Consider the following 26039-nt stretch of genomic DNA (forward strand, 5'->3'; position numbering starts at 1 on the left):
TCTATAATCTTACTGGGGTTCAGTGTTTATGTTTGGTTGAGTACAGTTATGATTATCCATTTTTAATCACGTTTTTTAATCAAGTTTTTCGATAGTATGTCCACAGTGGCTTTTTATACTGCAATTAAAATATATACTTTACCGTCTTTAAGTAACTGAATAGACAGACTTATCTTTAAGATATGTAGTACACAACAACTAATGCCAACTGGATGTGATATTTCTCATGAAGAAAGGCATTGTTGAAATATCACTTCCAGTTGGCCGTTTTGGACATATTGTACAGCTTAATGCCAGAAAAAAAGGTGTAGTTATTTCCAGCATTAAAAACGTGCAATAATGCTCCTCAATTTCATTAATCCTGCCCCAAACCCCTTTGAAAAATTGACATTCACACCACGCGCTACCAAGACTATCGCATGTATTATGGCGTTAACATATGCATTATGGCATTATCATGGACATTAACGCCATAATACATTTTGATGAATGACCCTATTTATCTCTCTAGCATTCCTGATGATACATTTACCCAGTTAACATTGGGGTAATTGAAATCTCCCATTATTACTGCACTACCAATTTGGTTAGTTTCCCTAATTTCTCTTTGCATTTCACTCCATCTCATCATTTTGGCCAAGTGGACAGTAGTTATCTCCCATCGCTATACTCTTCTCCATCTCACAAGGGATTTATACCCATAAAGATTCGATTGTGTATTTAGTCTCTTGCAGTATTTTTATCCTGTTGGACTCTATGCTATCCTGGACATAAAGCACCATCCTGCCACCAAATTGCTCCTCTCTATCATTGTGATATAATTTGTACGCTGGTATAGCACTATCCCATTGGTTATCCTCCTTCCACCATGTCTTTGAGAGGCCAATTAAGTCTATGTCATCATTCACTGCTATAAACTCTAACTCTCCCATTTTACTATTTAGACTTCTGGCATTAGCATACAAACATTTCAAAATGTGTTTTTTGTTTGTGTTAACATTCTGCTTTTCAGTTGTCACAGGTAATTTGGAATCTTTTAGTTCAGGTGATTCTTTACTTATAGGTACATGGACTACTTTTCTTATTATTGGAACCTCTCTGTTAGGATGCCCTAACTCTAATGCTTCATTAGTATTCTTTGAAGATACCTAACTCTGAACCATGTGCTGCTGAATGACTGTCTGCTTTCCTTTTTGTTCTAGTTTAAAAGATTAGCATCAGCAGCCTTGTTCTAACCCTGAGAGAGGCACCAAAGGGAGCACAGCAGCTGAGTGAGAACCCACAGAGAGGAAGGCAATTGAGCAGGAGGTGTGTCTGGGGAATGATCCTGCAATGACTGTGTATGAGGTACCAAAAAGCACATGTTGGAGCTTCATAGCCTTGTCTGAAAGAGGCAAAACAGAGTGCCCAGAAGAGGGCGATATGGAATGACCTATTGGATGCAGCATCAATTGGCCTATGGAAAGCAGTCGGGAGGAACCAGGAAGCGGTGCAACAGAGAGGCCTGAGAGAAGTGCTATAGAGGAGCCAGTGAGAGGCACCTCAGAAGGTCCAGTGAGAAGCACTGCAGAAGAGACAGAGAGAGGCCCTGTCAAGAGGCCAGCTAGAAGTGCTGTTGATGATCCAGCGAGTGCCACTATGGTATGGCCAGAGTGAGACATTAGTGATGGTGCAGAGAAGGCTCAAGATACTGGAGAGAAGAGTGGAGAACTCCCACAACTGGTAACAAAGAAATCATCATGTGAGGTCCCACATCCAGTCTAAAGACTCCTGCCACGGTGGAATTAGAACTCAGAGCCAACAAGAGACTCAGTTAAAGAATTGGGGGTGCACACTGAGTGAAGAGCACAGTGGGTTGTGTTTATAGTGTTGTCTGTGGTAAAGCTAATAGGTGGGAGTGAGAATGACCCTAGAACCCCCAACCTCAAGCCTAGCTTGGGGGCGGCCAGATGAATGGGGGTGGGTTTGTGAGGCACTTCCCTGGATGAGATCAAGGGGAGTGAAAACACTTGGACCAAAGGGTCCAAGCTGAGGGGGGGGTATGTGATGGAGTGTGGAGTGACTCTATTTCCCCCTTTAAGGCCTGGTCTACCTTAAATCCTAGAAAGTAAGAGAACTCTATTGGTGGAATTCTGTTGGAAGGGGAAAAAGAATACAAGCCCAGCTGGTATCAGGAGGCTACTGTTAGAATGTACTATAGTATGCTTTCTCCAACATTACTTATGTGCCTACATGTAAACCGTTGCGATGGTATATATCTTAGCGACGGTATAGAAAAGACGTTAAATAAATAGGGATGTGAATCATTTTTTGACGATTTAAAATATCGTCCGATATATTTTAAATCGTAAAAAATCATTAGAGGCGCGATACAATAGGAATTCCCCCGATTTATCATCAAAAATCGTAAATCGGGGGAAGGGGAGGGGAAGGGGGAGGGCGGGAAAACCGGCACACTAAAACAACCCTAAAACCCACCCCGACCCTTTAAAATAAATCCCCCACCCTCCCGAACCCCCCCCCCCCCCCAAAATGTTTTAAATTACCTGGGGTCCAGTGGGGGGGTCCCGGTGTGATCTTCCATTCTCGGGCCACGGCTGCGTTAATAGAAATGGCGCTACTTTTGCCCTGTCATATGGCGCTACTGTCATATGGCGCTACTTTTGCCCTGTCATATGACAGGGCAAAGGTAGCGCCGGCGCCATTTTGGTTCCTGTCCCCCAACGTCATGAGCACAGGAGATCGCTCCCGGACCCCCGCTGGACCCCCAGGGACTTTTGGCCAGCTTGGGGGGGCCTCCTGACCCCCACAAGACTTGCCAAAAGTCCAGCAGGGGTCCGGAAGCGACCTCTTGCACTCATTGCCGTATTGCAAAATGGCGCCGGCCCTATGGCCAGTATTCAAAATGGCGCCGATCGTCTTTGCCCTCACTATGTCACAGGGGCCAACTGTCGGTACCTGTGACATAGTGAGGGCAAAGGTGATCGGCGCCATTTTGAGTACTAGCATCAGATGGCCGGCGTGCAGGAGGTCGCTCCCGGACCCCCGCTGGACTTTTGGCAAGTCTTGTGGGGGTCAGAAGGCCCCCCCAAGCTGGCCAAAAGTCCCTGGGGGTCCAACAGGGGTCCTGGAGCGACTTCCTGCACTCCGGCCATCCGTCTGCCGGTTGTGGATGATCTGAAAGAGGAGGGGATTGAGAGAGGGGGAGTGACTGAGGAGAGGGAGGAGAGAGTGAGGGGAAGGGGAGGGGGGGAGGAGAGAGTGAGGGGAAGGGGGGAAGAGGAGGGGGAGGAGAGAGTGGGGGGAAGAGGAGAGGGAGGAGGGGGGGAAGGAGGGGGGAGGAGAGAGTGAGGGAAGGGGAAGGGGAGGGAGGAGGAGAGAGTTAGGGGAAGGGGGGAAGAGGAGGGGGGAGGAGAGAGTGAGGGGAGAGGGAGGAGGGGGAGAGGAGAGAGTGAGGGGAAGGGGAGAGGGAGGAGGGGGGAGGAGAGAGTGAGGGGAAGGGGGAGGGGGGAGGAGAGAGTGAGGGGAGAGGGAGGAGGGGGAGAGGAGAGAGTGAGGGGAAGGGAGAGGGAGGAGGGGGGAGGAGAGAGTGAGGGGAAGGGGAGAGGGGGAGGAGAGAGTGAGGGGAAGGGGAGAGGGGGAGGGAGAAGGAAGGGGAGAGGGAGGAAGAGGGGAGGGAGAATAGAGCGGGAGGGGGAAGGGGAGAGGGAGAATAGAGGGGGAGGGGGAAGGGGAGAGGAAGAGGAGAGGGAGGGAGAATAGAGGGGGAGGGGGGAAGGGGGGAAGGAGAGAGGAAGAGGAGAGGGAGGGAGAATAGAGGGGGAGGGCAGAGGAGAGGGAGGGAGGGGAGAAGGGGGAGAGGGAGACTAGAGGGAGGAGGGAGAATGAGGGAGAGGGAGTGGGAAGGAAATGGACCGAAAATTTTGTTTTTAAATGTAGCCCGTTGTTACGGGCTTAACGGCTAGTATATTTATAAATGATCTAGAAAGGAATATGATGAGTGAGATAATTAAATTTGGAGATGATACAAAATTATTCAGTGTACTTAAGTCACAAGCGGATTGTGATAAATTGGAGGAGGACCTTGCAAGACTGGAAAATTAGGCATCTAAATGGGAGATTAAATTTAATGTGGACAACTGCAAGGTGATATATACAGGGAAAAAATGAATCTGTGCTGTAATTACACAGTGTTACATTCCATATTAGGAGCTACCACCCAGGAAAAGGTTCTAGGTGTCATAGTGGATAATGCATTGAAATTGTGGCTCAGTGTGCTGCATCAATCAAAAAAGCAAACAGAATGCTAGGAATTATTAGGAATGGAAAGGTGAATAAATGAAAAATGTCAAGGCTCTGTATCGCTCCATGGGAGACCGCATCCTGAGTACTGTGTACAATTCTGATCGCCGTATCTAAAAAAATATATAGTTGTGGTAGAGAAGGTACAGAGTAGGGTGACCAAAATGATAAAGTGGATGGCATAGTTCCCCTATAAGAAAATGATAAAGAGGTTAGGGCAGTTCAGCTTGGAGAAGAGATGGCAGTGGCCTGGCGGGATATGATAGAGGTATTTAAAATCTTGAGAGGTCTAGAATGGGTAAATGTGAATAGGTTATTTACTCTTTCAGATAACAGAAGGACTAGGGACACTCCCTGAAGTTAGCAAGTAGCTAATTGGAGTAATTTCTTTTTTACTCAATGCACAATTAAGCTCTGGAATTTGTTGCCAGAGGATGTGGTTAGGGAAGTTAATGTAGCAGGGTTTAAAAAAGGTTTTGATAAGTTCTTGAAGGAGAAGTCCTTTAACTGCTATTAATCAAGTTGTCTTAGGAAATAGCCACTGCTTTTACTGGCATCAGTAACATGTGATCTACTTAATGTTTGGGTACATGCCAAGTACCTGTAGCCTGGATTGGCCATTGTTGGAAACAGGATGTTGGGATTGATGGACCATTGGTCTGGTCTACTATGACAATTTCTTATGCTCTTATGTTCTTATACTTATTCTTTTCAAAAAAGGTTTCTCCATCTGAGGAAAGCTACACCATTGGGGACTGAGATGTTCTATTTATTTATTTGTTTATTTATTTATTTATTTATTTATTTATTTATTTATTTATTTGTAGATTTTAGCCATAAAGCTGGCCTTGGAGGAGTGAATACACCTCCTGGAGGAGGCCTTCTATCCATTTATCATTACCACTGATCACAAAAATGTGTAGTAACTACAGGAGGCTTGTCGACTCAACCCTCACCAGGCCAGGTGGTCCCTGTTTTTCAGCAGATTTGACTTTAAGTTAGTGTTTTGACTTTCAGGAAAAAAACACTTGGGTTGATGCCCTCTCTTGGTCCTTTGAGATCAGTGAATCAACCCTTGACATACAATTTATCATTGATCCAGCAAAAATCCTGTTTACCATCATGCTCTCTGTTCTCCCCAGGAAAAACAGTAGTACTCAAGTTCCTGAGCAATTGAGTCCTCAAATGGGGATCCAACTTCAAGCTTACTGGGCATCCCAAAGTTAATTTCCTGTATCTACTGTGTCTCCTGATATTTAAAGATATAAAGAACTATATTTCCTCTTGTGAGAATTGTGCACGGAATATAACTTCTCATCTCGGACTCTGGGGACTTTTCTGTCCTCTGCCTGTGCCCAACCATTCATGGTCCCATGTTGCTGTGGATTTTTTCATGGAACTCCTGGACTGCATGGGTCATACCATGATCTGCATCAAGGTAGCTCAATTTTCTAAAATGGCACATTTTGTCTTGCAGACGTCTTTGCCATGTGCTCCTGTATTTGCCCAACTATTCTTCAAATGCATCTTCAGTCTCCACAGCCTTTCCCGACTACATTATACATGTCTTGCAGAGCCTCCTCCAGATTTTGGAGGAGGCTCTGCAAGACTCTAGATATGACATTCAATTTCTCCTCAGCCAATGTACAAAACATAAGAATAAACCAAATCCTTAGCTGAACAATTGATTGGTACATACTGCTTCCATGGGCAGAATTCTGCTAAAATTACCATATAAGTGAACGCCGAGGTCATCACCCTTTTTCATTGTTTTCATTCAACACTCCTCTATCCTACTTCTAATTCCACTGATAACTTAATCTCCTGCTGCTGAACTTACCTCTCGAAATGTATCTGAAATTTATAAAACAACCAAGAACCTCTTAGAGAAGACTGCAGGGAAATTCAAGTCCAATTCCAACAGGAGATGTCACCCCAAATTCCAGTTTCAGCTGAGGACAAAATGTGGTTGAGTACAAAAAAATATTCATTTGAAACAACTTTCCACCAAGTTTGCACCCTGCTACATAGGACCTTATCCCGTAATCTGACAGGATCAGTGATGAACTAGCTACACTTACCTTCATCTCTCTGGATACACAACTCCGTTCATGATGACTCTTAAAACCAGTGGTCCTAAAATGGAACCATAAGAAACTACCCACTCCCCCTCCAGTAGCCATGGAGGGGACAAGAGAGTAGAGGAAATTCAGGACTCTGTGCTCCCAGAGGAGGTTCTTGTATTTGATACATTGAAAGGGCTATGGGTCTGGAGAGAAGTCCTTGGAGCTAGCCCAAAATATCCACACACCCAGACTCCTCTGCAGATTCCACAATCGAATTCCCCATAAGCCCAAACCTAGAGCTGGGGAAGGAGCTTAAAAGGGGTACTGTAATGTCTGTCAGCCGCAGCAGCCGAGCTGCAGCTGGCACCCCTTAGCTCTGCTCTGAAATGTTGCTGCCATGCTCTTACTCTTGTCAGGGTAGCCCTTGGGATGCACAGCTCTCCACCCCGTGGTGAGAAGCCCTGCAGTGTGTGCCAATGATATCAGCAACTCTCCCGCATAAAGGCTTCCCAGTCCTTTCCTGCCTTGCCTATGCAACAGGTCTTCCTGGTGTTTGTTAGTGTATGTGTTGTTGTATTCCAGTCTTGCCTCCAATCCTTGCCTTGTGTAACTCTTTTTTGATAGAGTTCACTGTTTCCTGAGGTCACATGTCCTATCTGGAGGAAAGGTCTGATGATGATAGGAACCATACTATGACAGCCCAGCCACAGTTGGAGGAGGATCGGTACAAAAAAACCTTTTCACTAACCAAAAAGGGAAGATTATTTTAGAGCCAAACAAAAGTCTCCCTCTAAGGTGGGGAGTCACTGCAGCCCTTTCGGTGACTGGGAATAAGGCACACAGATGGTTTTACTCCTAACCTTCTGGATTGGGGCTTGTCCCTCTCCAAAAAGGACCCAGGGTTTCACCACTGGAAAATTCCCATGAAAAATATCACTTCTATAAAAGTCTCTTCTCCAAAATGCCAAGTTAGGCTTATAGGACAAGCCTTCTCAAAATATGTGGGTCATAAAATCTTCAGCTGGGGTCACAAGTGCCTCAAATGGCAGTGTTTTTGGGCCCAGAAGCAGCAGTATTAGTAGTGGAAAGCAGCATGGGATATATGAGCCAGCATATACTCCCAGGTCCTGCAGTGGCCCTGCCCTCCCATGAATTTCTGTGGTACCAGAAAGACCTGCATGAGGAAGGACTGAGACTACTGCAGGGCCTGCCTGAGAGGAGTGGGAGGGCTGAGTACTCAAAGGCCAGTAAAGATTGCCATAGTTCCTCTTATCTTACCCACCACTGAACATACCCAAGAGAAACATAAAGCTTTGTCATCAGCCTGCCCTCTCTTCTAACCAGTGTTATCTGCTTTTGACCCAGGGCCCAAAGGAAAATGCCATTGGACCTGGCCCAGAAGGGTGTTTAAAAAAAGGCAATTTGAAGGGAGGAATCAGATGCAAGAGGGGGCTTAAGGATTTGGCCGTGCATAGTTTAGAGGGCGAATGAAAGAGTTGCTGGGGGCAAGAGAAAGGGTGGTGAGGCTGAGAAGTGAAAGAGTGGATTGGGCTAAACGTGAGGTGCGCATGGGAGATAGGGTAAGAGGGAGAGGTTGATATAAGATTAGTTGGGGGTTATATGAAGTACTTGGGGGTGAGAAGATCAGCTGTGGGTTGCAAAAAAGGCTGAACATAGTAGAGAGAAGGGGTAGGCTGGGGTATGTAAAAGAGGATCAGCTGATCAGCTGAAGGGGTGAAGGTTAAGAAAGAAGGTCCTCTGGAGAAGTTGGTGATTGAGAAGGAGGGTCCACTAGCGTGGATGCAGTCTGAGAGAGAGAGAGGATCAGCTGGAGTGATTGTTGGAGGGGAACCACTCCCCTGCTAATTTGTTTTGGTCATACTCTAGGGTCATTGACTTTTCAAATACTAAAATGGGGTCACACTGGCTAAACGTTTGGGAAGCCCTGCAATAGTGACTTCCTGAAATGTTGACATTTTCCATGGTTCAGTCTATCTGTATCTGTACTGTTACCCCCATCCCTCCCTGTAAGCGCTTATCTGTTTTCTGCAAAGAGAAAGGAACTGTTTGTGGTCGCACAGAGGAACAGCAAAGAGAAGGATAAAAAACTCTAATAAACTGACTTTTGAATACTACCTCTGTCTATATAGAGGTAACATTTAAAAAAAGGGAAACTGACCCGTATAACTACTAATAGCAAGATCATCAGACACAGTCACCCCAAGGTTTATTTCTTAGTCCAGGTTCATCATTCTTTCACCCCATATAACTCATTTGAAATATGCCTCCCAAATGCATAACTCAGCACTTTTTGGTATTGAATCTTAACTGCCAATCCTTTGGCCACTCTTCAATCTTCCTTAGATCCCTTTTCATTCTTTCTACTTCTTCAGGGGTCTCCACTCACAATAAAAAGTCAGACATCACTTGCTCAATGCTCATTGCCTGGCTGAGAAGAATCAGAGACATCACTAGTCCTCTATAGCTTCAAGGTATCTGCATTCCTGAAATTTATTTTCCTGGTTGAATGTCTGTACAAAAACTACCCCTGGCAGGTTCTTTTGCCAGCTCTAGTATGTGGATTGTAAGATATGGCATGGGGAGGCATACCAGTACCTTAACTGCCCAGCTAGGTAGCAACTACTTATAAATTGGACTAACAAGCACCACATTACAATGGTTCTCTTCCTATCTTTCTGATCGAACCTACCAAGTAATAATCAACAACAGCCCATCAAAAATGATCAACCTCAACACTGGTGTCCCCCAGGGTTCAGCGTTATCTGGCACCCTTTTCAACATATACCTTCTCCCCATCTGCCAACTACTCAAAAAAAACAAAATAACACACTTCCTATATGCTGATGACATACAGCTTCTGATCCCCATAAGGAAATCAATTGAAGACACCTACAGGAAAACCTCAGATCTACTGATTTCTATCAAACATCTTCTAAATTCCCTGAAACTCATAATCAATTTTGACAAAACCGAAATTATTCTGATGGATAAAAAACAGAATCCAGTTCCTCCACCCCTGATAATTCTAGACAAACATATGACAGCTATAATTCCTACCACCCACACCAGGAACCTTGGAGTTATCATTGACAAAGATCTGTCATTTAAGAACCACATATCAAATAAAACCAAAGAAGGATACCACAGACTCCTAACCCTAAGACATTTAAAACCATTTCTCAACACTGATGATTTCAGAACCGTCCTTCAACTTCTTATCTTCTCCACCTTCGACTATTGTAACTCCCTACTAATAGGAATACCCTTCTCTTCCCTCAAACCACTCCAAATACTTCAGAACTCTGCTGCTAGAGTCCTAATTGGAACAGAAAGAAATGACCATAATACGCCCATTTTGTCTTCTCTTCACTGGCTCCCTATTACTGCACGAATCACATACAAATCCATGACTATCATCCACAAAATTCTCAACAATGATCATCAAGGGCTAAACACCCTTAACATAACTCTTCAAAACTCCTCAAGAAATCTACGATCCAATAACTCAAACTACTTATTAATCCCCACTATCAAAGATGCTCATCTAACATCAACAAGAGAAAGAGCCTTCTCCATCGCCTCCCCCAATCTTTGGAACACTCTTCCTGAAGACCTGAGAACTCAACACAACATAAAAACCTTCAAAAAAGACTTAAAAACTTTACTGTCGCAAATTCTTCACAGACCCCCAATCATCTGCTCATACCAACTCTCAAATGAACTAATAACTATAATCTACAATCTAACATATTTCCCTCCTCATCCAACCTTATATTACTTCCTAGAATGTTATATTATGTTTATTACTGTATTGTTCACTATGTTATAATAATAATTTCTCAAACTTCCATGAAAAAAATGTGTTCACTATGTAAACCGTTATGATGGCTTTACCGAATAACGGTATATAAAACTCTTCAAATAAATAAATAAATAATAAATAATAAGCTCCTCCGCTGGTCTCAACATCAGCCGGGGGGTGGGGGGGGTGGGGTAAATTAATTACATTGAAAAAGGAGGAGGTCCCATCCTCAAGTGAAGCAACATAGGAACCCTGTAGCTTAACTCCAAGAAACACTCATAATGGAAAAGACACACAGGCATCTGAAACATTTATATATTTTTGTATAAATGTTTCAGTACATTTTTATTTTCTCATTAATTTTTTTCTCCTTCATAATTTTACTAGGTTTAATGGAATATAAGCACAATTGATGGGTATGAGTGCATATGTACAGAGTTGGTACAGGTAATAATGTCTGTGAGGAGGAATGAGGAATGATAAGGAGGGGCATGTGTGTCTTGAGAGAATGAAAAGTATGCTTGCATAGTAGACAGAGGAGCATATGCGATAAAGTTTAGCATGCACATTAAAGAAGTAATTTTGTAACAGCCTGCATATACAAATAAAAAGCGAAATACATGTATAAGTTTTACCAATTTTTGAATTTCATACTTCTCCTTTGAAAATTATCCCGTCAAAACTATTCACACACCTGCTAATTTGTGCACAGATTTTTATTTTTAAATTGGAAAATGTATACACATATTTTTGAGAAGTATGCACTTATGTACAAATCCTTTTCCAGTCCCACTGTTGGGAATGCTTCAGCATACAGATTATATGGGAATACCTCCATTATAATGTGGAAAAAATACACATACAGGGTGAGCAATTTCAGACAGCTGATGTACGTTTTGAAAATGGCTCACCCTCCTATTTAAAAGAATCTTTTCATGTATACACAAATACCTTGGAGTTTCATATAAGTAATGCCTGCATTCTGGGGGCAGAAAACCACTTCCCCTGAGTTGAACAAGTAATTTGAATATTTAATTTGTGTTGTTTTACTTCATATTGTTTGCTCTAAGTAGAGTTATGCACATTTGCACTAATTTTGGGTCATTCTAGTCCCAGGAAGATGGTGTTTAATGCATATCTAGAAGTACATTTTTGCAACTAAATACTGTAAGTAGAAATGTTTTCAGCTGCTGCCTGTAAATATAATTACAAACAAGAATATAGCCTATGATGTACATCTAGACAGGCTCATTGCTTTAAAAAATGTGGATATGCACATATGAAAAGTAAGACAAAATAATTTAGAAATCAGCAATGGTAAGAATAGGCAAATATGCCTTTATTGAACAAGTTGGGCGATATGATTTTTTAATGCTTCAACATCATAATATGGTCAAGCATGCAGAACAATTAGATAATATACCATAATGACAGAAGTTAATTGGCATTTTAATGAAATATGCTGCATAGTACTATGTGACAAATCATATTAAATTGAGCTAAAAGGAAGTCAATGTTCTCAGAAGGAGCAATGACCTCTGATCATGTTAACTATAGTTGGAATGCAGCAGCCTTGCTACAAAATCTCATGACAAATGTGCAATGTTTCTACTGTAGGCAGGTGTGCAGAACAATTACTTATTACATGAATATAAAAGCAAATAAATTATTTCTGACACCAGTAAAATAAGACATATAGGGATTTCTGAAAGACTATCATAAAAGAATAGAATCCTCATTTATATATTGTACTATGCAGAATATATATAAAGGAGTAATTCTGAGGAATCCACAAAGTTGCAAAGTTCACTGGCATTTTATAGCAAATTTCAAGGGAAAACTTGTAGGCAGTTTCTCTTTCAAAATTATCTAATGTAAAATATGTGAGCAAAAGGTGCCTATGTATTTTGCACGTGCTATTTGTGGAGTCCCTAGAAATGTTTTAAAATAGTATTCACACTTTGAAAACCCCATGCATGTTCCTTGGGTTACTCTTCTGACCAAAGTATGACTGCAGGAATGCCCATTTAATACAGCTAAAAATACACGCACTAAGTTCTTTTTAGCTGCTCTGAAAAGGGCAGTTTTCAGACAGGAAAGTTTACACAGGTACTCATTTTTAAATTTGTCCACAATAAGAATAGAATGAAAATGTGCTAATAGTCCATTATGTTGAACAATGGGATCAAGCATTATATCCTGAGATGTAATTTACAATCCCAAAATGATATCTTGTGCATTGTTCCCTCCAGAAAAGAGGTGAGAAAAGATAGCATTCAGGAAAAGGATGTATATAACTCAGAGCCTGCAGCTGTGGAATTCCATACTATTGGATAATGGATATAAGAGTGGAATCAAATGATTTATCTTTTACGAAGAAAATTAAGACATGGTTATTCCAAGTGGGCAGACCTAGCATTTCAGGTGGTTTTCACCCTTTTGTTAAGGAAGGTTGTTAAGTTTTTAATGAGATTTTATTTGTTTTATAATGTTTATCTGACTGTATTTATTCTTTTAATAAATTTGTATGCTGCTTCAGTCAGATTTTGTCTGATTTAGCAGGATTTAACAGGATATAAGAATTGATAAATAAGTAAGTAAATAAATAAATAAATAAATAAATATATTATGTACATTGCTTTGGGCAAATTAATACAATCTGGAAAGCAATTCATAAATAATTTTTAAATAAATACAATAACTGCCCTATAAACCATAAAATGACACATTAGTTCTTAAAATCTAAGCAGACCATCACATCTACTGGCCTTTATATATTAAACAATCTCATTTTGTTTTGTAGTAGATGTTATGATAGAGTTAACATATGTATCATATGTAACTAGTGGAAGAACCTGTAAAGCCAACTTAATGTTATGAGTATTGGTACTAAAATATCAAAAGATTGCTGGTGTATAATGGCTATATGATTTTGACTGCATAAATATAATTGAAAAAATAGAGGAAAAGACTTCAGCACTGGTATTTCTCTGAATTGAAATAATCAGAATATTAACCAGTTGATACAATCATCAGTCATAAAATCCTGTTTTTTATTTTTATTGAAAAACTATTTTGTATTGATTTATACGTTTTTTCTTAAAATATTATAAGACACATCCAACAATTCAGGTCAATCGGTACCACCATGTGTCTTTCAGTTAGACTTTACTTAGCTAGCAATTGAGTGCTGCTTAACAGGCAATTCAAGGCCAGTACCACTATGTGTCTTACAGGTATGCAATCTAAAAAATACCATATGCCCGGTGAAAAATCTCAATGGCACTCAAATGAGCTGCCCAAAGACCATTTCATATTCAATTATAACAAATTATCAGCATTGTGTCAATTGCCAGAATGGCGTCAAAGATACTTATCTCAGTGAAGTATATTTCTTCTTTTAAATTTGAACACTCAGAACTGCTTGTGGACGCCAAGACACCAAAGAACGCCGACGTTGGCAACGTTTCACAGTAAGCTGCGTCAGGGCAGTGCTGTGTCTAGAAAAAATAATTGCTGTCACGCCATGTCGAGCCTTTAATCACAAAAAAGAAGAAATATACTTCACTGAGATAAGTATCTTTGATGCCATTCTAGCAATTGACACAATGCCGATAAAATTGTTATAATTGAATATGAAATGGTCTTTGGGCAGCTCATTTGAGTGCTATTGAGATTTTTCACCGGGCATATGGTATATTTATGCAGTCAAAATCATATAGCCATTATTAGGGATGTGAATCGTTTTCCATATCGTCTTAACGATAGAAATCGTGTGGCAGGGCAAGAAAATCGTCTTAGGCACGATTTTTTAGTTAAAAAATCGTTAAAAATCGTTTTTTCCGATTAGTGCGCACTAACTGGGAGTTAGAGGGCAGCCAATAGGAATATGTATTCCTATTGGCTGCCCTCTTATTTATTCATGTTACCAAGTTTCCTACTGACAGTATATGGGGGATGGGAAATGGAAACAGTTGGTAGCTTGACAAAACAAGTAATGTGATCAGTCAATGTGACTAGAACTTGTACCCTAACCCTGATACCAGGGGTATTGTGATCTTCCTGCACACAGTGCCCTATCCCTATTAATACCAGGAGTGTTGTGATCTTCCTGCACACAGTGCCCTATCCCTAATACCAGGGGTGTTGTGATCTTCCTGCACACAGTGCCCTATTCCTGATACTGGGGGTGTTGTGATCTTCCTGCACACAATGCCCTATTCCTGATACCGGGGGTGTTGTGATCTTCTTGCACACATCCCGGTATCAGGGATAGGGCACTGCATGCAGGAAGATCACAACACTCCTGGTATTAATAGGGATAGGGCACTGCATGCAGGAAGATCACAACACTCCTGGTATTAATAGGGATAGGGCACTGCATGCAGGAAGATCACAACACCCCTGGTATCAGGGATAGGGCACTGTGTGCAGGAAGATCACAATACCCCGGAGGAGTGAGGGTCAGGCAGCTCCCCCCTGTCTGTGAAGCCAGCCTCTCACTAGTAATGCAGGGAGGGAGCTGTCTCAGACTTCACCATCCTCCCCCCCCCCCTCACCCACACACCATTCACTAGCTGGGACATGGGGGAAGTCAGGAGTGAGGGTCAGGCAGCTCCCCCCTGTCTGTGAAGCCAGCCTCTCACTAGTAATGCAGGGAGGGAGCTGTCTCAGACTTCACCATCCTCCTCCCCCCCCTCACCCACACACCATTCACTAGCTGGGACATGGGGGAAGTCAGGAGTGAGGGTCAGGCAGCTCCCCCCTGTCTGTGAAGCCAGCCTCTCACTAGTAATGCAGGGAGGGAGCTGTCTCAGACTTCACCATCCTCCCCCCCCTCACCCACACACCATTCACTAGCTGGGACATGGGGGAAGTCAGGAGTGAGGGTCAGGCAGCTCCCCCCTGTCTGTGAAGCCAGCCTCTCACTAGTAATGCAGGGAGGGAGCTGTCTCAGACTTCACCATCCTCCCCCCCCCCCTCACCCACACACCATTCACTAGCTGGGACATGGGGGAAGTCAGGAGTGAGGGTCAGGCAGCTCCCCCCTGTCTGTGAAGCCAGCCTCTCACTAGTAATGCAGGGAGGGAGCTGTCTCAGACTGGTATCAGGGTTAGGGCACTGTGTGCAGGAAGATCACAACACTCCTGGTATTAATAGGGATAGGGCACTGTAAGAGATGACTGTAGTAGATTGAATAAAGATCTGATGTTTCTGCTCTCCTCACACCAAACAAAAACAACACACAAGCAGAGAAGCCCTTCTTACAAAGCTGAGCTAGTGAGTTAAGTAGGAGGAAAAGTAAACATACTTGTGCCAGTGTGGCTACTTAAAAAATACACTTACCAACAATCAATTACATATATTTGAACTGTGTACAGTTCCAGCCAGGACCACCTTTCTAAAATGCACAGTGATTGGCAAATTCAACATGCACTAGCATTTCAGGTGCCTGCTAACAAAAATAATAAACAAACAAGTTCTAGTCACGTGAGTGCTGATCATTACATTACTTTTTTTGTCAAGCTTCCAACTGTTTCCATTTCACATCCCCCCAACCATTACCTCAGTATTAGCCTTGGTAACATCAATAGATAAGAGCACAGCCAGCCAATAGGAATACATACATACATATTCATTCCTAAGTGACCTTTACTGACCTGGGAAGTGTGAACACTTTGTTTCATTTTCTGTTGGTGTTCGTTAGTTTCCAGTTCCATTTCCCATCCCCCCAACCATCACCTCAGTGGTAACCTTGGTAACATCAATAGATAAGAGGGCAGCCAGCCAATAGGAACACATATTCATTCCTAACTGACCTTCAGTGACCTGGAAAGTGTTTATTTGTATCATTTTCAGTTAGTGCGCACTAAATCGAGTTAGTGCGCACTAACGGGGAGTTAGTGCGCACTAACACGATTTAACGATTTTTAACGATAAATCGTTAGAATTTCTATTGTATCGTGTTCTATAACGATTTAAGACGATATAAACATTATCGGACGATAATTTTAATCGTTGAAAAACGATTCACATCCCTAGCCATTATACACCATCAATTTTTTGATATTTTGGTTTATATATACTGGTGGTTCCTTAAGTATTTTGCTTCAATTCATGAGTATTGGCGATAACAACAAAAGTTCCTGTTTTAATACACCACCGTCAGTCTGCTCTGTGCATGAAGAACTGATGCCCATAACATGGTGACAGAAGTGACCTAGCTCAGAAGTAGTAAAGATGTTGAAATTTCACTCCCCATAGAACTTTCACTTCCATAGGCCGGTGGATTGGCCTAATTGGACACTGTGGTTTACACACTTCAGGATAGTAACAAAACTGAATGCAGAATCACATAAAGTCAGGATTTGCTCCTTATGCAATTGGCAATGAAGATGAGAATATTTACAGCTCATTTACCATTTCTGCAGAGGCACAGATAAATAACTATGATTTGCTAATGATGTAATTTGATGAACATTTTACTCAAAAAAGCAACATCATCTATGAATTTGGATGCATCATCAATGAGCATGGGACAGTAGCTCAGAAGTGCATGGTTCAGAGGGAAGTACTTTCAAAGCATACTGGCAAGCCAAGGGTCTGTTGCGTTCATGCCTGTTATCGCCCTCGCTCCACCCTCTCTACCTTTCTGGCGACTCCCTTCAGGTCTGATGGACAGATGCTGCCGCGGCTTTTCCTTGCCGCTTCTTCCCGGAATCCCCGGGCTGGCCTGACTCTGCGGATCCGCCATGTTCCTGATGACGTAAGGGCGCGCACACGCTCCAGAGTTTGTACCGGCAAGGGCGCGAACCTCGAGGATGTCCCCCCGTAGTGACGTCATCCGCTTCCAACTGAAAAGGCCTTGCTTGCAACTACGAATCGAGTTAGCAAGGAGGGGGGAAATCTCTCTCTGCTGCTCTGCCTCCACAAACTTACCTAGGGGTACCCGCTCCTCAGGGGCCCCGCTCTTTCTTCTTGATTTCAGATTCCTAAGACGGGATCTGGTACTTGCTCCTCGAGGGCCTATGTCCCTGAATGCTCAGAAGACTCCTTACTGCCTGGAAGCGATCGCAGATGTGAACACTGTGAGTTCTATTACAGATAGGAACCGGTACTCGGTCCACGAGGGCCTATGTTCCTAATCTCTGAAGACTCTCTTCTGTCTAAGACGTTATCGCAGGTACGGAGATCATGAGTTATTATTGCAGATTGCAGATAGGAACCGCGAGGGCCCATGTTCCTAAAACCCTTCAAAAACTTCTATTTCAGAAGCTATCGCATACCTATATCTTGTGAATTACTAATACAGATTGCAGATAGGAACCGGTACTCGCTCCATGAGGGCCTATGTTCCTAAAACCCTCCAAAGACTCTCTTCTATTCCAGAAGCCATCTCATATACAGATATTGTGAGATCTTATTCCAGACTGCATATAGGAACTAGTACTCGCCTACGGCACCTGTTCCTGAATATACTGAAGACTCTCTGTTGCATAGAAGCCATTACATATATCTAAAATTGTGAATGTATCATCTACTACTGGTTATTTATCCAGCATACCTTGTCTACTCACTACCTATAGTCTCTCTCTACAGCTCAGCAACCCAGAGATCGCAATTCCAGTATCTGAGGGACTTCAGCCCTGCCGTGCACATCAGCTCACTACTGCCACCTCTGGTGGTTCTACTTCCTGTCTAATAAAGAACTATCTGTGTTTGTCTCCATACTCCAGTCTAGCCCATGGTCCCTCTCAGGATATCCTCCTGGGGGCGCTGTCATCTGCCATTGGCCCAAGGATTCACCAATTTACATTAAATTGTTCACTCCTTAGACTAGTAGAGTGGTATCATTACTGACTACCACTCTGTGGGGAGCAAACCCACAACAGATCACTAACTCCATCTACGGAGTACAACAGACTGCTGGCTACTCTCCTCGGGGGAGCAGATTCATAGAAACATAGAAATGACGGCAGAAGAAGACCAATCGGCCCATCCAGTCTGCCCAGCAAGCCTCATACTTCTTTTTTTCTCATACTTATCTGTTTCTCTTGGCTCCTAGTAACCTTTGGTTCTATTTCCCTTTCACACCCACCATTAATGCAGAGAGCATTGATGGAGCTGCATCCGAGTGACATATCAAGCTTGATTAGTTAGGGGTAGTACCCGCCGCAATAAGCAAGCTACACCCATGCTTATTTGTTTTACCCAGACTATGTTATTCAGCCCTTATTGGTTGTTTTTCTTTTCCCCTGCCATTGTAGCAGAGAGCTATGCTGGATATGCGTGTACTATTAGTTTTACTTCTCCCCTGCTGTTGAAGCAGAGAGCAATGCTGGATATGCGTGAAGTATTAGTTTTTCTTCTCCCCTGCTGTTGAATCAGAGAGCTATGTTGGATATGTATTGAAAGTGAAGTATGCATTGAAAGCCACATTATCTATCAACAAATATTGAATAAGCCTAATAATTGGTAGTACCTATAGCTTATGAACTCTTCGTTAATTATACATACTCTTGCCCACCCCTGTTTTTTGGTTTGTTTTTTTTAAATATGGAGATGGCAGGCCTCCATGCTTCCGCTCCGTGAAGGTGGAACACCAACCACTGGCCACTGGCATCCCGCTCCGTGAATGCCTCTGTGGCTACTGCCGCTTCGTGCAGTGTTTTACTGCCTCCTCTTTATACACTTCCTCTAGACCTGATGGATCCACAGTGTTTATCCCACGCCCCTTTGAAGTCCTTCACAGTTTTGGACTTCACCACTTCCTCTGGAAGGGGATTCCAGGCATCCACCACTCTCTCTGTGAAGAAATATTTCCTGACATTGGTTCTTAGTCTTCCTCCCTGGAGCCTCAGCTCGTGACCTCTGGTTCTGCTGATTTTTTTCTGATGGAAAAGGTTTGTTGTTGTCTTTGGATCGTTAAAGTTTTTCAAGTATCTGAAGGTCTGAATCATATCACCCCTGTTCCTCCTTTCCTCCAGGGTGTACATATTTAGATTCTTCAATGTCTCTTCGTATGACATCCGATGAAGACCCTCCACCTTTTTGGTCGCTCTTCTCTGTACCGCTTCCATCTTGTCTCTGTCTCTTTGTAGATACGGTCTCCAGAACTGAACACAGTACTCCAGGTGAGGCCTCACCAAGGACCTGTATAAGGGGATAATCACTTCCCTTTTCTTACTCGATATTCCTCTCTCTATGCAGCCCAGCATTCTTCTGGCTTTTGCTATCGCCTTGTCGCATTGCTTCGCAGACTTCATATCATTAGACACTATGACCCCTAGGTCCCTCTCCTGCTCCGTGCACATCAGCCTTTCCCCCCCCATCGAATACAGTTCATTTGGATTTCCACTCCCCATATGCATGACTTTGCACTTCTTGGCATTGAATCTCAGCTGCCATATCTTCGACCACTCTTCCAGTTTCCTTAAATCCCGTCTCATTCTCTCCACTCCTTCCGGCGTGTCCACTCTGTTGCAGATCTTAGTGTTGTCCGCAAAAAGACAAATCTTACCTTCTATCCCGTCAGCAATGTCACTCACAAAGATATTGAACAGGACCGGTCCCAACACCGATCCTTGCAGTACACCACTTAAAACCGCTCTCTCTTCAGAGAGAGTTCCATTTACCATCACACATTGTCGTCTGTCTGTCAACCAGTTTGCAATCCAGGTCACCATCTCAGCACTCACTCCTAAGCTTCTCGTTTTATTCACCAGTCTCCTGTGCGGAACCGTATCAAAAGCTTTGCTGAAATCTAAGTAGATGACCTCGAGCGCTCTTCCTCGATCCAATTCCTTGGTTACCCAGTCAAAAAAGACAATCAGGTTTGTCTGACAGGATCTTCCCCTGGTGAATCCATGCTGCCTCTGGTCCAGCAATTCTCCGGACTATAGATAGTGAACTATTCTCTCTTTCAACAGTGACTCCATTACTTTTCCCACCACCGAAGTGAGGCTAACTGGTCTGTAGTTACCAGCCTCCTCTCTATTCCCACTCTTGTGAAGCGGGACCACCACCGCTCTTCTCCAATCACTCGGCACCACTCCCGTTTCTAGGTATCTATTGAACAGGTCACACAGCGGACCCGCCAGCACATCTCTGAGCTCCATAACAGATTGCTACTCCTCCTTTCTGGAGGAACAGATCTACATCAGGTTGCTAACTCCTCTCCTCGGGAGGAGCTGATTCCTAACAGTCTGCTAACCCCTCCCCTCTGGAGAAACAGATCCATAACAGATTGCTACTCCTCCCCTCGGGAGGAGCTAATCGATAACAGATTGCTAGCTCCTCCCCTCTGAGGGAGAAGATTCATAACAGGTTGCTAACTCCAGTGAATCCAGTTATAAATATTGGAGAAGAATTGAAGAAACTAACTTCATTGAATTCGGCTTTAAAAGAAAAGAATTCGGAGAAGCCTAAAACTTCAGTGAATTCAGCTTTCAAGAAAAGTATTTGGAAAAGCAGTACTCCTGGTGATTTAGCTAAAGGTATTTGATGTCTATAGCCCATGGACCCGGCTCACCTTTCTGCCTTGCAGGCTATTCCGAACCTGGCTCAACACATCTCAGAACAGCAAGAAACCTTGGAGAAACTTACTGCAGCTTTTCACCAGCTTCACGCGCAGAAGGCACAAGGCACAGCTTCTATATAAGAAGGTCAGTTACCAGAGGTAACGTTAAAGTCAGCTGTTCCACTGGCAGCCCCTATTCGATTCTCCGGAGAACTCCAAAAGACTCGGGGCTTCTTGAACCAGTGCAGCTTACATTTCACCTTACAACCTTCATTGTTTCCCACAGGCCTCTCTAAGACCAGCTACATTCTGTCTTATTTGGATGGGAGAGCCTTATTGTAGGCATCTACCTTGTGGGAACGCAAGGACCCTATCTTGCAGGACATAGAAGGATTTATGGACTTGTTTAAATTCATTTTTGATGACCCTGCTCGTACGTCTGTTACTGGGTTTGCTTTGGTGGACCTGAAGCAAGGCAACAGATCTCTGGCGGAATTTGCCATAGAATTTAAAACTCTTGCAGCAGAACTTCTCTGGGACCCCATATGTCTGAAGACACTCTTTTGCAGAGGCCTGGACACCCGTGTAAAGGACGAGCTGGCTGCTCGTCAGACACCTGACTCGCTGGAAGAATTAATAGCCTTAGCTACTCAGATTGACTGGCGGCTCCGAGACAAGGTGAAGGAACTCCGGCCTAAGGTGTTACCTGGGTTGAAGCAAACCAGTGCTCCTGCACTGCGAGGGGGTACAGCACCTCCTGCTGTGGAGAAGAAGGAACTGAAGGAACCTGGTCACGGTCACTTAAGAACATAAGAACATAAGAAAATGCCATACTGGGTCAGACCAAGGGTCCATCAAGCCCAGTATCCTGTTTCCAACAGTGGCCAATCCAGGCCATAAGAACCTGGCAAGTACCCAAAAACTAAGTCTATTCCATGTAACCATTGCTAATGGCAGTGGCTATTCTCTACGTGAACTTAATAGCAGGTAATGGACTTCTCCTCCAAGAACTTATCCAATCCTTTTTTAAACACAGCTATGATAACTGCACTAACCACATTCTCTGGCAACAAATTCCAGAGTTTAATTGTGCGTTGAGTAAAAAAGAACTTTCTCCGATTAGTTTTAAATGTGCCCCATGCTAACTTCATGGAGTGCCCCCTAGTCTTTCTACCAACCGAAAGAGTAAATAACCGATTCACATCTACCCGTTCTAGACCTCTCATGATTTTAAACACCTCTATCATATCCCCCCTCAGTCGTCTCTTCTCCATGCTGAAAAGTCCTAACCTCTTTAGTCTTTCCTCATAGGGGAGTTGTTCCATTCCCCTTATCATTTTGGTAGCCCTTCTCTGTACCTTCTCCATCGCAATTATATCTTTTTTGAGATGCGGCGACCAGAATTGTACATAGTATTCAAGGTGCGGTCTCACCATGAGACCGCACCATCTTCTAAAGAGAGAAGATTTAGGAGGAAGAATGTACTGTGGTCAGCCAGGCCATGATGTTTCTGCTTGCCCTATTCGTATGGGAAAAGGACAAGCCTGAGTCCCGCAGAAGGACAGTTGTTGGGCTATACAGCATTATCTCCTCCACTCTCTCGTCCAGTCTCTGTGATCACTGAACCAGTGACGGTTCAAACCTCTGCCCTGAAGGACTCAGGGGCAGGAGGCAACTTTATTCTCAGTCATCATGTGGAAGACCTGAGGAGTCCATTCAGCAAATTTGAAGATCCACTATTGTATCACAATTTGAAGTGGGCTATGGACAATTCTTTTCACCACCACTTCTCTTGAGGATCTTATCAACGTCACCAGCAGTTTTTCTATTACCTGCTGTTTATCATAGCGGTTGCTATGTGTGCCATAGCTAGGTAGCGCTCTACATCTTTAATGTCTTCCTGGACTACAAAGTTGAGATATCCACTACGATCTATCCACTCGGAAGTCGTGCTGATTGATTCCAAAGCACTGTTGATTCCAAAGAAGAAGATATCTCTAACTACCAGCTTTCGCAATTGGTTCACTTGGAAGCCGTGCTTGGAAGCCTATGGCACTGTTGATTCCGAAGAAGAAGATATCTCTAATTACCAGCCTGGTTGTCTGCTGGTGCTACCATCAGTTCCGAAGAAGAAGATATCTCTAGCTACCAGCTTTTGCAATTGGTTCACTCGGAAGTCATGCCCAAAAGCCTATGGCACTGTTGATTCCGAGGAAGAAGATATCTCTATCAATCCTACGTTTTGTTCATTCAGAAGTCATGCCCGGAAGCCTATGGCACTGTTGATTCCAAAGAAGAAGATATCTCTGACTATCAACTTTACATTTGGTTTATTCGGATGTCGTGCTGGAGGTTTACAACACTATTGATTCAGGGGATGAAGATATCTCCATCCATCAGCCTGTTCATTTTGCTGGTATTGGCATCATCTCTCTTCCAGCATCCTACGGAAGAGCTACTCAGAAGTGGATTTTGGACAAGTTTCTACATCATCACTTCCACTGAAACCTCAGTGACGTCCAAGGCAGCCCTCTCATTGCTGCTGACTTCATTATTCACTCTGCTAGATTCTTCAAATCTCAACATCCATCTGCCATCATGAATATATGAACTCAAGAATTTAGAGATCCTGGATGTTTGTACAGAGGCTGAGTTTTGTTTGCCTGAAAAGGCTTTGGCCCCGAAATCATCTTTGGGAGCCTCAGACCTATTGGATAAAGAGATGCTTCGTCAGTTCTACCTCGCGCATCTTTGGTACTTAATCTGGTACCCAAAGAGGAGACCACTCCTTGAAGGGGGGTACTGTTGCATTCATGCCTGTTCTCGCCCTCACTCCACCCTCTCTACCTTGGTGGTGACTCCCTTCGGGTCTGACGTACAGATGCTGCTGTGGCTTCTCCTCGCCGCTTCTTCCCAGAATCCCCGGGCTGGCCTGATGCTGCGGATCCGCCATGTTCCTGATGACGTAAGGGCGCGTGCGCGCGCTCCAGAGTTTGTATTGGCAAGGGCGGGAACCTTGGGGGCACCCCCCTTACTGATGTCATCCTCTTCCAACTTAAAAGGTCTTTGCTTGCAACTACGAATCGAGTTAGCAAGAAGGGGGGAAATCTCTCTCTGCTGCTCTGCCTCCACAAACTTACCTAGGGGTACCCGCTCCTCGGGGGCCCCACTCTTTCTTCTTGATTTCAGATTGCTAAGACGGGATCCGGTACTTGCTCCTCGAGGGCCTTCGTCCCTGAATGCTCAGAAGACTCCTTACTGCCTGGAAGTGATCGCAGACATGAACACTGTGAGTTCTATTACAGATAGGAACCGGTACTCACTCCACGAAGGCCTATGTTCCTAATCTCTGAAGACTCTCTTCTGTCTAAGATGTTATCACAGGAACGGAGATCATGACTTATTATTGCAGATTGCAGATATGAACCGCGAGGGCCCATGGTCCTAAAACCCTTCAAAAACTCTCTTCTATCTCAGAAGCTATCGCATACCTATATCTTGTGAATTACTAATACAGATTGCAGATAGGAACCAGTACTCGCTCCGCGAGGGCCTATGTTCCTAAAACCCTCCAAAGACTCTCTTCTATTCCAGAAGCCATCTCATATACAGATATTGTGAGATCTTATTCCAGACTGCATATAGGAACTAGTACTCGCCTACGGCACCTGTTCCTGAATATAACAAACCAACCAGAAGGGCATACCAGAACAGAATGATCACCCAACCAGCAAAATCTACCCTGAGGAAACGCACTCTATCCACAGCGGGCCCGTCTCTCTGGAACTCACTACCACCGGACCTCCGCCTTGAACCGTGCCATACTACTTTCAAAGTGAAACTCAAGACTTGGCTTTTCCATCAAGCTTTCCCAGAGAGCTAAAAGCAAGAAGAACAAACATCCAGCCTTGTCTTACAGCAATATTGTAATGTTCATATTGCGTCAGTTATATGTTTCAAGTTGTTTTCTAAGTTGATCTTAGTGGTTTCATAATAGATTGTACTTTGATTATTATCCATTCATTATATTCGATATGTTCCATGTAAACCGCCTCCCCGGCGATAGTTATCTTTGTTAAATGTGAACCAGAGTGATATGTATTGTATACAGGAACTTCCGGTATATAAAAACCAAAAATAAATAAATAAATAAATAAATAAATATACTGAAGACTCTCTGTTGCATAGAAGCCATTACATATATCTAAAATTGTGAATGTATCATCTACTACTGGTTATTTATCCAGCATACCTTGTCTACTCACTACCTATAGTCTCTCTCTACAGCTCAGCAACCCAGAGATCGCAATTCCAGTATCTGAGGGACTTCAGCCCTGCTGTGCACATCAGCTCACTACTGCCACCTCTGGTGGTTCTACTTCCTGTCTAATAAAGAACTATCTGTGTTTGCTTCCATACTCCAGTCTAGCCCATGGTCCCTCTCAGGATATCCTCCTGGGGGTGCTGTCATCTGCCATCGGCCCAAGGATTCACCAATCTACTTTAAAGTATTCATTCCTTACACTACTAGAGCAGTATCATTACAGACTGCCACTCTGTGGGGAGCAAACCCACAACAGATCACTAACTCCATCTACGGAGTACAACAGACTGCTGGCTACTCTCCTCGGGGGAGCAGATTCCATAACAGATTGCTACTCCTCCTCTCTGGAGGAACAGATCTATATCAGGTTGCTAACGCCTCTCCTCAGGTGGAGCTGATTCCTAACAGTCTGCTAGCTCCTCCTCTCTGGGGGAGCAGATCCATAACAGGGTCAGATTCATTATGACTTTTCTTCTATTTTTTGTCTTTGGGAAAAGCCCTTAGTGAATCAGGTACCAAGTAAGCTAGAATATACTGATAAAGAGATGGTTGTAAAAGCTGAAATAGCCCCGAGGTACTTAAATACACAGCATACAGCTACAAATTATTCCAAACTGTCTGTACCATCTAATAATAAGCAGGCTATGGATACACAAGTAAATAGAAATAAAAATAAACCTACTTTAAAATGTCTACGCAAATACCAAAGGTCTGAAAATTAAGACTAGAGAGTTAGAATGTATGGTGCTAAAGGAAAAAATAGACATAATAGGAATCTCAGAGACATGGTGGAAAAAGGATAACCAATGGGATACTGTGATACCAGGGAACACTAAGACTAAGGGATGCTCTATGAAACTAGCAACAGGCAGATTTAAAACAAATCATAGAAAGTATTTTTTCACACAGTATATAATCAAGCTATGGAATCATTGCCAGAGGTCATGGTCACAGCAAGTAATATGAGTTCAAAAGAGAATTGGACAAGTTTCTGAAGGAAAAGAC

Source organism: Rhinatrema bivittatum, chromosome 1 (assembly GCF_901001135.1).
Source record: "Rhinatrema bivittatum chromosome 1, aRhiBiv1.1, whole genome shotgun sequence".
NCBI lineage: Eukaryota > Metazoa > Chordata > Amphibia > Gymnophiona > Rhinatrematidae > Rhinatrema > Rhinatrema bivittatum.